At 41.5% G+C, this 12,869-nt stretch overlaps 1 protein-coding gene and 1 pseudogene across 1 annotated transcript in view; both read right to left on the bottom strand.

Annotated features, from left to right (window-relative positions):
- LOC135875646 (rRNA methyltransferase 2, mitochondrial-like) overlaps window positions 1–7,932 on the bottom strand; it is a 57,345-nt pseudogene extending 49,413 nt beyond the window's left edge.
- The window catches only part of SLC35F3 (solute carrier family 35 member F3), a 270,207-nt gene that overhangs the window by 236,628 nt on the left and 20,710 nt on the right, over window positions 1–12,869 (bottom strand). The gene's annotated exons all lie outside the window — the stretch shown is intronic.

Here is a 12,869-nt window from a genome sequence, read left to right as displayed (position 1 = left end):
TTCTTACCATGTTTGAAAAACAAGGTGAACAAAAACTGTTTCAAAACATTCCACCTGGGGGGAAAAGCTGATTATTTAAGACGACCTCAGAATGTGGCCTCATTAACTTACAAGATGCATAAGCAATAACAACAATTAAACAAGCTGAACGGAGAGCTGTGCTGTGGGCCTCAAGAGAACAAAAAGGATGTCCATCAAGTGGGGAAAAAAGGAAAACAACAATGATGCTCCTTAAAATGGTCCCCAAAATAGATTTTTAAAAGAACAAATCTAAGAAATACAAACAGTCACATTAAAAATAGGTATATGGGCTGAAATCCTGGTCCCACGGAAATCAATGGGAGGTTTGCCACTGGTTTCAATGGAGCCTCATTGAATGGTTGAGTTGCTTGGGCCTTCAGTGCCCTTGGTGTGTTTGTTTTATCCTGCCTCATGCTATCTGGATATAAATCTTTTTGAGCTTTTGTCCCTTACACTCTGTTTCAATAACTTGTGAGACCCTGCACAAAAGACACAACATATTTGTGCAAGCAGTGCAGGATCGCTCTCTTAAAGGGCGCTGCATATAAACATGCACTAGCTGAGCTATCCTTGGGCCCTTCTAAAGAGGACAGTTTCCTAGAATGCACAGGGTTCACTAGAATGCACAGGGTTCACATTATTTGTGATGCAAAAGGCTGCATCACAAATAATGTGGCAGCAAAGCACAGAGATGCACAGCTGCAGCAGGAACCCCTGAAACACCTGCCTCAGATAAGTACAATGCTTCCAGGAATACAGGGTGAGCACAGTTAAAGTACAACGCTTGTACTAGGCACAGAGTATGCTCCTCCTATGCAAGGTCATTTCAATTTCAATGGGGTAAGATCATGGCACCATGCCTACCTCTGGGAAAGCTATCGTTAACGTAGGGGGCACAAGGATTGTCATCTCCTTGGTCATCTCTTAGCCAAGCTAAATAAATTTAGTTCGTTTAATCTTTTCTCACAAGCTAATCTCTTCCAGCCACCTAACATATTTATTTCTCTTCTCTAAATTTGTTAATATTTTCTGGTAATAGGGTGCCCAAAACTGAACTAAGTATTCCCAGTTCAGTGACTCTCACTGGAGCCATAATGAATATTTGTTCCATGTTGTGATGACTTTGCATACACAGCCCAAAATCTCCCTGGGCCTATTTTGCTGTCATATCACATTGCAAATTCATGTCTAAATCCTTTTGTCCACTATCAGTCTTAGATCTCTTCAGCATTGCTATTTTCCAGTTGAAGAACATAAGAATGGCCATGCTGGGTCAGACCAATGGTCTATCTAGCCCAGTATCCTGTCTTCTGACTGTGGCCAATGCCAGATGCTTCAGAGGGAATGAATAGAACAGGGGCAATTATCAAGTGATCCATCCCCTCTAATCCCAGTGCCAGTACAGGTTTTGGGACACCCGGAGCATGGGGTTGCATCCCTGACCATCTTAGCTAATAGCCATTGATGGACCTATCCTCCCTGAACTTATCTGACTTTTTTTTTTAACCCAGTTATACTTTGACCTTCACAGCATTCCATGGCAATTAATTCCACAGGCTGACTGTGTGCTATGTGAAGAAGTATTTCCTTATATTTGTTTTAAACCTGCTGTCTATTAATTTCATTGGATGACCTCTAGGTCTTCTGTTATGTGAAGGGGTAAATAACACTTTATTCACTTTCTCCACACCATTCATGGTTGTATAGACCTTTAGTGTATCCCCTCTTAGTCATCTCTTTTCTAAACTGAATAGTCCGTCTTTTTAATCTCTCCTCGTATTGAAGCTGTTCCATGCTCCTCCCATTGAATATGTGTGTTGCAGATTATTTTTCTCCAGAGCTATGAGGCAAAAACCTCTCAAGGATTAGGCTCTTAGCTTGTATTTTTCCAAGCTGATTTTCATTTTATTTTCTGCCCATATTCCTAAAGGCTCTAGGTCCCTTTGTATTATTTCACTGCTCTTACTGATGTTCTGTAGAATTAGTGTTAAATATAGAACTGTACCAGCAATATATTACTTGCTCCAATGATTCTTCTCCCCAATTATTCAGAAATACTATGCTAAACTCATTGTGGTGAGAAGATACCATTCATTTTCAGCCAGCATTTTTTACCTTATGATGCCCTGTAAGCCAGAGAGCAATTAAAGCACTTATGAAGAAATGTGCTGTTTTAAAAGACTTGAAGTTATGTTACAGCTTATGTGTTTTTGTTAAGTAATTGGGATGTCACCTTTTACAACTGCCAACATGCTGCATAACAGGATAAAATAAATAAATAATCAAATGCCACAAAACCAATGTGGCAACAGAGCAAATTTGACAACACCACACTCTTCCAACGAAGCTGGAAAAGAAAAATATTTTAAAACTAGGTGAATAGTAAACAAAGTAAATGAATATTTTTTTATACAGGAAAATAATTCCGCCAGATCGGACAATGATTACAAAGTATTCAGTATTTTGTTGTGGCAAATGATAAAGCTAGAGGCACCATATTCAAATCAGAATTTAAGAATAAATTGGGAGGAGCTTAACCATAAATAATGTAGACATGAAGGCACCCTCTGTGAAGAGTCTTAAACAGCAAAGGAAGAATTTTAAATCCAATACTCAACATTAAGGGTAGCCATTATGATTGCATGAACAGTAAAGAAGCAATGTGACTTAAGAACAACAACAATAAAATCAAGTGAGCTGCACAGTTCTGAAGGGACTGCAGATGAAAAAAAGGAGAAACAAGGAGACCTGCAAAAAGCAGTTACAATAGCCATGTGAAAAAATCACTATGATGTCAATTCAGGGTAGCTGGCCCTCTGAGGGGGTCAGGCATCCAGCCTGCCTGTGACAGGCTCCTCTAAGGAGAACAAGCCAATCCAGATCCACCTGTGTGTAGTTAATCGCATAGATGGCTGGGTGACCGTTAATTAGCTCAGGAACACATGGACTTAACCAAGTGTTATGAAGGCTCAATCAGGAGATTTCAGAAGACACGATGGCCCAGATCCACAAAGCTACTTAGGCACCTAAACCCCAGACTTAGGGGCCTAAATCTGCACCTAAGTCCAAGTTTTGGCCCTACTGCGAGCCACAAAACTCCCACCAAATTAAGGAGGAATCTAAACTCACTCAGTGCCTACATTTACAGGATAGAATTTCTTCAGCACCTAAATTTCTGCCTCTGGGCATGCGCACTGCTGCCTCCCGCTAGGCATCTGGATGCCTACCTCCCACGTAAGCCCCAGAGTGATTCACAAATCGGGGGAAGGTGGCTGTCTAAGTCACAAGAGGAGCCTGATCTAGTAGGCATGCTCAGAGACTGCCTACCATATTGAGTCCCATTCAATATCCCCCCCGCCACCACCGCTGTTGAAAGTGGGATGAGATGATGCCTCCGACCTAATAACTTTTAGTCCAGTGACTAGAGAACTTGCCTGGGTTGTGGGAGATGCAGGTTCAATTCCCTCCTCTCTGCTAGCATGTGCTAACCACTGAGCTATGGGACAGTCTGATATGGGGCTCCCTCAGTCTCTCCTGTTGAAGCTGTTTTACTGTGAATAAATAATGAAAGAGTGATTGGATATGGGGCACTGGATCCTGTGTCTCCCACCTCCCAGCTGGATGCCCGAACCACTTGATACAAAGTCATTCTCATTCTCTCTGACCCAATGAGTACCTAAGTATTTATCCACAGTGGAACAGTGAGATGGGGGAGATGAACCTGGATCTCCCACATCCCAGGTGAGGGCTCTAACCACTGGGCTAAAAGTAATAAAATGGGCACCACCACCTCCTCCAGCCATTTTGTGTGGAGCAAGGCAGGCGCCTAACTACCTCCCACAAGAAATGCCTTAAATGCCTAAGCTGCCTCACTCCAGGCAACGGGTTTCCATTTGTGGATTGCAGAGCAGAGATTGGCATCTCCCTACAGGCCAGATTTAGGTATCTATCTCTGAGAGAGCGGCAGGGCTTAGCACATACTCCTGTCACCAGCACCTCCCATTGGCTAGTTTGGGCAGCTCCCTCCCTGCCTAATGTGCAGGCTTTAGTGGATGGCATTCTAAGATGCCAATCTCTCCCCCTTCATTCTGTAGGAGCCTAGGCAACTAACCCAGGCTTTCTGAACTGAAAGGTGTTCCTGTGATTTTCTAAGCGCCTAAACGGCACCTAAGCCCCTTTGTAGATCTGGGCAGAAGCTCCTGAAAAGAGGGACTTCTCAGGGGAACTAGTTAAGGAGCTCACCAGGAAAGGGAACCTAGGAAGGGTGTGTGACGTTGCACTCTATATGATTTTATGAAAATATGCTAATGAGTGTGAATATAATGTAACTGGAAGATGCTTCCTACAAAAGGTCTCTTGTAAGGTATCATTACAAAGCCTATAATCTACTGAGTGTGGTCATCCTATTTGTATAAATGTATCACTCTTGTATCTGAAACTAGAAATATGAAATATAACTCTTAGGGCCTATTGTAATTATGCAAAGTGTGGGCCATTAATGGTAGTTTGGAATCTTGATGGCTCCCATTAACCAGGACAATTGACTGTAGATGGCTCTGTTTAAGTCTTCATGTATACCAGTGTGCTGGCAAGTGGGTAATGAAGTCTTACAGTGACATGTGATCATGTCAGCTGAACTGGAATCCATCTGGACTGTATCAGGGGAAAGGATTGTGCCCAGACTAGGAAGGCGTCCAGTCTGTGATAGAAGCTTACGGAAACATCTCTGAGGGTGAGATTTTATCTGTAATCACTTTCTTACTGTATTAGGCTTAGACTTGAGTGTTTTATTTTATTTTGCCTGGTAATTCACTTTGTTCTGTCTGTTATTACTTGGAACCACTTAAATCCTACTTTTTGTATTTAATAAAATCATTTTTTACTTATTAATTAACCCAGAGTATGCATTAATACCGGGGGGAGGGGGGAAACAGCTGTGCATATCTCTCTATCAGTATCAGACGGGTAGCCGTGTTAGTCTGGATCTGTAAAAGTGGCAAAGAGTCCTGTGGCACCTTATAGACTAACAGACATATTGGAGCATGAGCTTTCGTGGGTGAATACCCACTTCGTCGGATGCATGTAGTGGAAAAGTACACAAATCTTAGTCACATTTGGTTTTCCTCCTGCCTTAAGCAATAGATAAAGCAGGCTAAGCAATTCGAGTTCCAAATAGAACCACGTCTAGATAAAATATCTTAAACTGATTCGGAAATAGAGGTTCGACTCCCACAAGCACTTACACATATGACTCATGGTACTAGTCATGCACAGAAAGTTACCCACAAGATTGGGGCCTAAACGAACAGCCTCTTCTGATACTGACAAAAAAGAATCATTAGAAAGGTGAACAGCAAAGCAAAAACAAAGTGTTTGTGCTCTTCATTGCTTCTTTATGATGAACACGGAAGGGCTTGAAGAAGATGTTACTCAAATAAAAAATAAGGAGGAAGGTAGGAGGGAGAGTTTCTGCTTGTTTCTGACATTCAGAATAACTGGTCTAAAGTTAAACGGGCACGTCTTCACTACCCGCCGGATCGGCGGGTAGCGATCGGTCTATCGGGGATCGATTTATCGCATCTAGTGTAGACGCGATAAAATCGATCCCCAATCGCTCTGCCGTCGACTCCGGAACTCCACCGCAGCGAGAGGCGGAAGCGGAGTCGGCGGGGGAGCGGCAGCGGTCAACTCGCCGCCGTCCTCACAGCCAGGTAAGTTGACCTAAAATACGCAAGTTGCGTATCTTAGGTCGACCCCCCCCCCCCCCCTAGTGTAGACCTAGCCTCAAGTTTGTTGCTGACTTGCTGGAGAATTTTTGGGATTACGACAGCAGAATAGAATAAAACTTTAGCTGATCCTCCTACTTCAGCAGTTTCTAGTTGAAGGGGAAGAGGATGTTGAGTGAGGCTGTTTAAACTGCCTTTTTTTTTTGGTTCATTTTTGTTCAGATCTGTACACAAACTCCCAACAAACAGTTGGTCTTACATTTCATGTTGTGAACTAACTTTCCAGAACTCCGGAGAGTTCTCCAGCAAAAAAAGAGGGAAGTCAAAATTTGATATTCCTGATATTTCTAAAGAGAAGACAAAAACAAAAAGCATTTTTTAAAAGAAACTTGAGACAGTCATTGCACATTGGGAAGGAGTAAAGAAATTGGAAAGAGCACAGGCAAAAACTTTCTTTTGCATTTCACGTTTGAATATCAAATCCAGGAATTCACATCACGAAGCAGAAATGAAACATCAGCTAAACAATTATGCCAATGAAGTAGTCACTCACTATTGACAGCTCTAAGATTTTGTAAAGAACTTACAATATTACAAATTTGGAGCTAAGGGACAATTCAACTTTATTACAAAGTTTAGGAACATCTTGCTAGCTATAAAGATAGTTAAGTACTGAAATAGGTTTCCAAGGGAACTTGTGGAATCACTGTCATTGGAGGTTTTTAACACAGGTTAAACAAACACCTGTCATGGATGGTCTAGGTCAGTGTTTCTCAAATGCGGCCACCAGGGCCTTTCCTTGCAGCCACAGCCCCATCTGGGCTGTGATGGGTGTGGGGCGGGGGAGATGCAAAGCAATGGCAAAGCAGTTGGGCCCTGCCCCCCTCCAGAGAGAAAAACTCTGGAGGTGCAGGCAACTGGTGAATTCCCCACTTTCCCCGGGGTAGGGGAGACAGGCTTCGGCCATGGGGCTTCAGGCTCCATACACGTGGTGGCAGGCTCTGGTTCCAGGCTCCAGCCCCAGGCTCACCACCCCTGCCATCGTCCCTGGGCCCTGCTGCCTCCCTGCCCACCTCCCTATTCAGGACTTAAATTTGTCCCAGGGCTTGCCGGGGCTGAGTAAGTCTGCTGTGAAAAGTGATATTAACAAACATACAAATATCACTTTTCACAGAAGACTTACCAGCTAGCAAGTCTTAGAAGAAGAAAAAAGCACAACCAAAAAAGCAAAAGAAACAACAAAAAGACAAGAACATGCAAAGCGCCCTATTGGTGTTTCTATTCTGTTTAGGTCCAATAAAGAATAGAGACAACTGTAAATTATTTTTATTATTGAGTCTGAAAAAACCCCTACATAAATAAATTACAATGATTTGGACATGTATGTGTGCATATTTATTTGTTTTTCCTAAAGTTAATTAAGTACTTTAGGAAAAATAGTCAGCGCGGCCACCAGCAAGAGTATACTTAGACCTGCCTCAACACAGGGAACTGATTAGATGACCTCTCGAGGTCCCTTCCAGCCCTACATTTCTGTGATTCTCTAACGGGGGAAGATTTTCAAAGGCATAAAGGGGATTGAGGGGCCCAGTTCCCATTGCTTTTCAGTGGGAACTAGGTACCTCACTTTGTCCCTTTGCCTTTAAAAATCTCCCCCTTGGTTATAAAAGGGTAATAATGTGGTTTTAATATGGGAGCACTAGCACCCCTCAATATAGTTCTCAATACACAGTCTCACGAATGCTGCTGCTATCTGATTCAGCAAATATCAGATACCCGCATTCTTTTTGTGACCGTCTTGTAAAAAATAAATAAATAATAATAATAATAATGTTAAATAGTCAAAGCTAGAAGGGTGGGGGCTTATTGTATAGTATAGTTGGCCAGGATGTGAAGCAATCTCATTAACTGCACCAAGACCAGCAGAATTCCCGAGACAAGAGCTAAGGATGTTAGAATCCATCACCCCAAAACACTTCTATACATTTTAATTATCTCATCAGGCCTGTACCTACAAAAACTGATCTCATGGAATACCTGATGGTGTCACAATTGTAATCTCTTTCAACCGTATGACAGGGTGGCTATTTAAGCCTTCCACTAGGCTTTCCACTTGGATGCCATCATATTCCAGGTGCACCCACACCAAGAGATGTACTCCTGGGAGATACATCCTTGACCCCATGCTCTCCCTACACTGTGTAGTGCACAGAGGAACAAAACAATGGGAAGAGCTACGGTAGGATCACTCAGAGGGAAGAGGCAGTTATTCAAGTTATTTACCTCCCCTGTTTAGTTGCTTCTGTGTCCTCCACAACTATCTCCAGGTCACACGGTAAAAGAATGTAGCCAGAGAATGGGAAGAGCCAGGGAATAATCACTACATGGGACATATTTCCCCTCCTCCTTGAACTAAGTTCCACGTCAAAAAGAGAGATTAATTAATTCTGTTTGTAAAAACTAATTATTGCCCTGTCCCTTGCCCAGCTGCTTCATATTGCACGGTTCAGGAAGGAGAATGTGGCAACGCCGCAAAATTATTTGAATTAATTTGTTCCTCTGCAAATTTATTTGCTGGAAAGGAACATATGGCCCACACTACTGGTTAGCTAGCGCAGTCTCATGCTTCCCAAACAGACCACTTTGTGGAAAAGTACTCGAATCCCAGCAAGGTACAAAAAATATAGTGTCTCCATCAGTTAGATATGATGGTGAATATTTATCGGATGCTGCCAGACCTATTTGTGAGAGTTTGAGGGAGACAGACCATATAGCAATACATGTTTGAATTAGTTATTTTCCTTTTCTTTCTTAAAAAATGTTATGCACGAACAGAGTCTTACATATAACAACCATTGACATGTACCAACATTGCCAGAGCATGCTCATTTAAAACTTGAAGGAAGTATGCTCACACTTTGGCTTTGAAAGTACATTGGTAAATATTTTATTTAGTTTCAGAATGGTAGCCATGTTAGTCTGTATCAGCAAAAACAACGAGGAGTCCTTGTGGTACCTTAGAGACTAACAAATTTATTTTGGCATAAGCTTTCGTGGGCTAGAACCCACTTCATCAGATGCATGTAGTGGAAAATACAGGAGCAGCTATAAATACATGAAAAAATGTGAGTTGCCATACCAAGTGTGAGGTCAGTCTAACGAGACAATTCAATTGACAGCAGGATACCAAGGGTCCCCTTACGCCCCTACTCTACTTGCGCTACATTGATGACATCTTCATCATCTAGACCCATGGGAAAGAGGCCCTTGAGGAATTCCACCAAGATTTCAACAATTTCCACCCCACCATCAACCTCAGCCTGGACCAGTCCACACAAGAGGTCCACCTCCTAGACACTACAGGGCTAATAAGCAATGATCACATAAACACCACCCTATAACGGAAACCTACTGAACGCTATACTTACCCACATGCCTCTAGCTTTCATCCAGACCACATTACACAATCCATTGTCTACAGCCAAGCTCTAAGATACAATCACATTTGCTCCAATCCCTCAGACAGAGAACACCTACAGGATCTCTATCAAGCATTCTTAAAACTACAATACCTACCTGCTGAAGTGAAGAAATAGATTGACAGAGCCAGAAGGGCACCCAGAAGTTACCTGCTACAAGACAGGCCCAACAAAGAAAGTAACAGAACGCCACTAGTCGTCACCTACAGCCCCCAACTAAAACGTCTCCAGCGCATCATCAAGGATCTACAACCTATCCTGAAGGATGATCCCTCACTCTCACAGACCTTGGGGAACAGGCCAGTCCTCATTTACAGACAGCCCCTCAACTTGAAGCAAATACTCACCAACAACTACACACCACACAACAAAAACACCAACCCAGGAACCAAACCCTGCAACAAACCCCGGTGCAAACTCTGTCCACATATCTATTCAAAGGACACCACCATAGGACCTAACCACAACAATCACACCATCAGGGGCTCGTTCACCTGCACATCTACCAATGTGATAGATGTCATCATGTGCCAGCAATGCCCCTCTGCCATGTACATTGGCCAAACCAGACAGTCTCTATGCAAAAGAATAAATGGACACAAATCTGACATCAGGAATCATAACATTCGAAAACCAGTAGAAGAACACTTCAATCTCCCTGATCACTCAATAACTGACCTAAAAGTGGCAATTCTTCAACAAAAAAAGTCAAAAACAGACTCCAACATAAAACTGCAGAACTGGAATTAATATGCAAACTGGACACCATCAGATTAGGCCTGAATAAAGACTGGGAGTGGTTGGGTCATTACAAAACCTAAAACTAATTTCTCCAATACTAATTTCCCCCTACTGTTACTCGCACCTTCTTGTCAACTGTCTGAAATGGGCCACTCTTATGACCACTTCAAAAGTTATTTTTCCTCCTTTGGTATCCTGCTGTCAATTGAATTGTCTCGTTAGACTGACCTCACACTTGGTATGGCAACTCACATCTTTTCATGTACTTATAGCTGCTCCTGTATTTTCCACTCCATGCATCTGATGAAGTGGGTTCTAGCCCATGAATGCTATGCCCAAATAAATTTGTTAGTCTCTAAGGTGCCACAAGGACTCCTCATTGATTTTATTTAGTAACTACGGATTCACAAATTTCTTTGGATATAATTAGGACTAGCCTGAACCTTCCCTTGAAATAATCCTTTTGGGGAGTTTTGAAAAGTTTGGTTAAATTTTTCTTTTTTCTTGCCCATATCAGGACTGGAGACAAAAGTACCAGAAAAGAACTCAAGGTATTTCTAACCCAAAAGGAAAAGAGAGTTACGCAAATCTCATGAGAAGGCCTGTTTGAAGAGATTTCAGGACCCTTTTTGCAGAAACAAAAGATTCACATAATCTTCTAAACCTAGGGTGACCAGATAGCAACTGTGGAAAAACAGGACAGGGGATGGGGGGATAATAGGCACCTATATAAGAAAAAGCCCCCAAAATGGGACTGTCCCTTTAAAAATGGAACATCTGGTCACCCTATCTAAACCCCAAATCTTTGGAGATTTGCCCATCTCTAGTGATTAAGACCTCCTTTTAAAAATGTGCATGAACTTTTGCACACACCTAGCTTGCATGTGAAATTCAAGGATATGCAAAAGGAGTAAGGATTTAGGCCTAACTTATTGCGTACCATTCGAAAAAGTAATGCATATCTTCATTTTGTCATCATCCACTAGGGGGAAGTGGAGGGTAACAGTTTGCCAGGGAAATTATAGTAAGCCATCGAGGTTCCATAATTAAGAGGTGGTAGAGTGGGGGTAGTGAGCGTTGGGGTGCCCTTCCCAGTTTCTGCTCTGTGTTAAAAGCCCCCTGATGTAAGCTTCCCACTGGTATCGAGCATTTTTCTTTCTGTTTAACCTCAATAGTGTATTGACTCTCTTCATGCGGGAGAACCCTGACTTGCAATCACAGTGCATTTTCTCAGGGAAAACAACATATCCATTACAACATCTCCATTACTACTATCACAAATACTCCACTACTACCTAGCAATAAATAGATAAAAACAGAATAGCTTTCCATTACAAATAATGATGTAACAAGCTTTTACTTGGCACACCATAACATCCCATCTAATATTTATTGAATATTATAAACAGGAAAGTTTCGCCTGGAGTGCCTATTTTCCTTTTTTTTAAAAAAATAAACCTTTAGTAGTTAAAAAAAAAAGTTTATGCAACCATTATAGATGCCTCTTTTCTAGCAAAGTCAGCACAATACATAATTCTTTATATGATACTTTAAGCTAGTGTTCACGGACTGTTAAACCCCACAGGTAACCTCCCTCCCCATATTCTAATGCCATTAAAAGTACAGCTTAGATCCAGAAAATCAGAGGATTCAGAGGTAGGGCTGAAACTAGATCCTTAGCTTACTCCACTGTGGCAGCATAGCAGTATTGCACAGTATAAATATTGTTGGGAGACCCCCTGGAATTGTCATACATGACAGGGAGAGTTAAGGACACAAGAGTTGTTACAGCTCATCAGGTTAGTGACCTTGCCCGACATAGGCAGGCCTGAGCACATTCAATAAACAGAGTTTTCCAAGCGTGCACGACTACTGAAACATAGGAAAGAATTACAGTTTTTATCCTTGGCTTGAATTGCTTGTGCTTGATCACATAGAGAATGGATTATAAGACAAGTTATCAGGTAAATTGATAGAGCTAGTCCTGCTTTTGGCTTAATAATTGAAAAGCTCTCTGATCAATACAATTTTCTATCCAAAGAATAATATTTTAGGCTATCAAGAGCTCATTTTACTAGCAGTTTGTCCTTTTCCTTGGCTGAACAGAAAGCTTCCTGTTGAAATATATTCCTGCTTAGGTACAGGCTTGGTTTAGGGACTTTTAAAAAAAGAGATTTAGAATATTGAGTTGATTGATACACAGTCATTTTGGTTTATTATGTAAATTTATATTTAAGCAATTTTAAAAGCACTTTTACTGTACCATATAAATCACTTTTTATATGCATTTTAAAGAAGATCTTTGTACTAATTAACACAATTCCTTCTGAATTGTTATTTGATCTATAACATAATACCTCAGAAATGTATTCATGATATGGAGTCATTGCAGTTTCATTATTATGTATTGATTATTATTTAATATTTATATTACGGTGACACCTAGACGCCAACTAAGTTGGTGCCTTGTGCTAGGCGCTGTACAAACATACACCATATTACATTCCCTGCCCCACAGAATGTACAACCTAAACAACATAACAGGTACATAAGACAAACAAAAGAGCTGGAGTGGGAGTTGGAGGAGACAAGGTAACAAAACAACAAGATGTACCCAATTCTTAGCCAAGTTGGGAGCAGTAATCAAAACTCATCTGTGTTATCAGATTGCAGTATCCTGTATGCAGTATGGAAGGGGTGAGTTATGAGAGCTTGAAGGAAAATACAGTAGTCCCTTTATGGATTTTCACTAGAAGCTTTTCCCATAAGTGTTAGGGCTGGCCTGGGAGAAAGAATATAAGTACAATATGTAAAGAGTTACTGTTTGTATTGTACTGTTGCCAAAAGAATTTAAGCAACACATTTCCGTTTTAGAAAAAATCCTCAAAAAAAGATCAGCAGT

The sequence above is a fragment of the Emys orbicularis genome, chromosome 3 (assembly GCF_028017835.1).
Source record: "Emys orbicularis isolate rEmyOrb1 chromosome 3, rEmyOrb1.hap1, whole genome shotgun sequence".
NCBI lineage: Eukaryota > Metazoa > Chordata > Testudines > Emydidae > Emys > Emys orbicularis.
The sequence above is the reverse complement of the archived record's forward strand: the minus strand, read 5'-3'. Positions and strand labels throughout refer to the sequence as shown.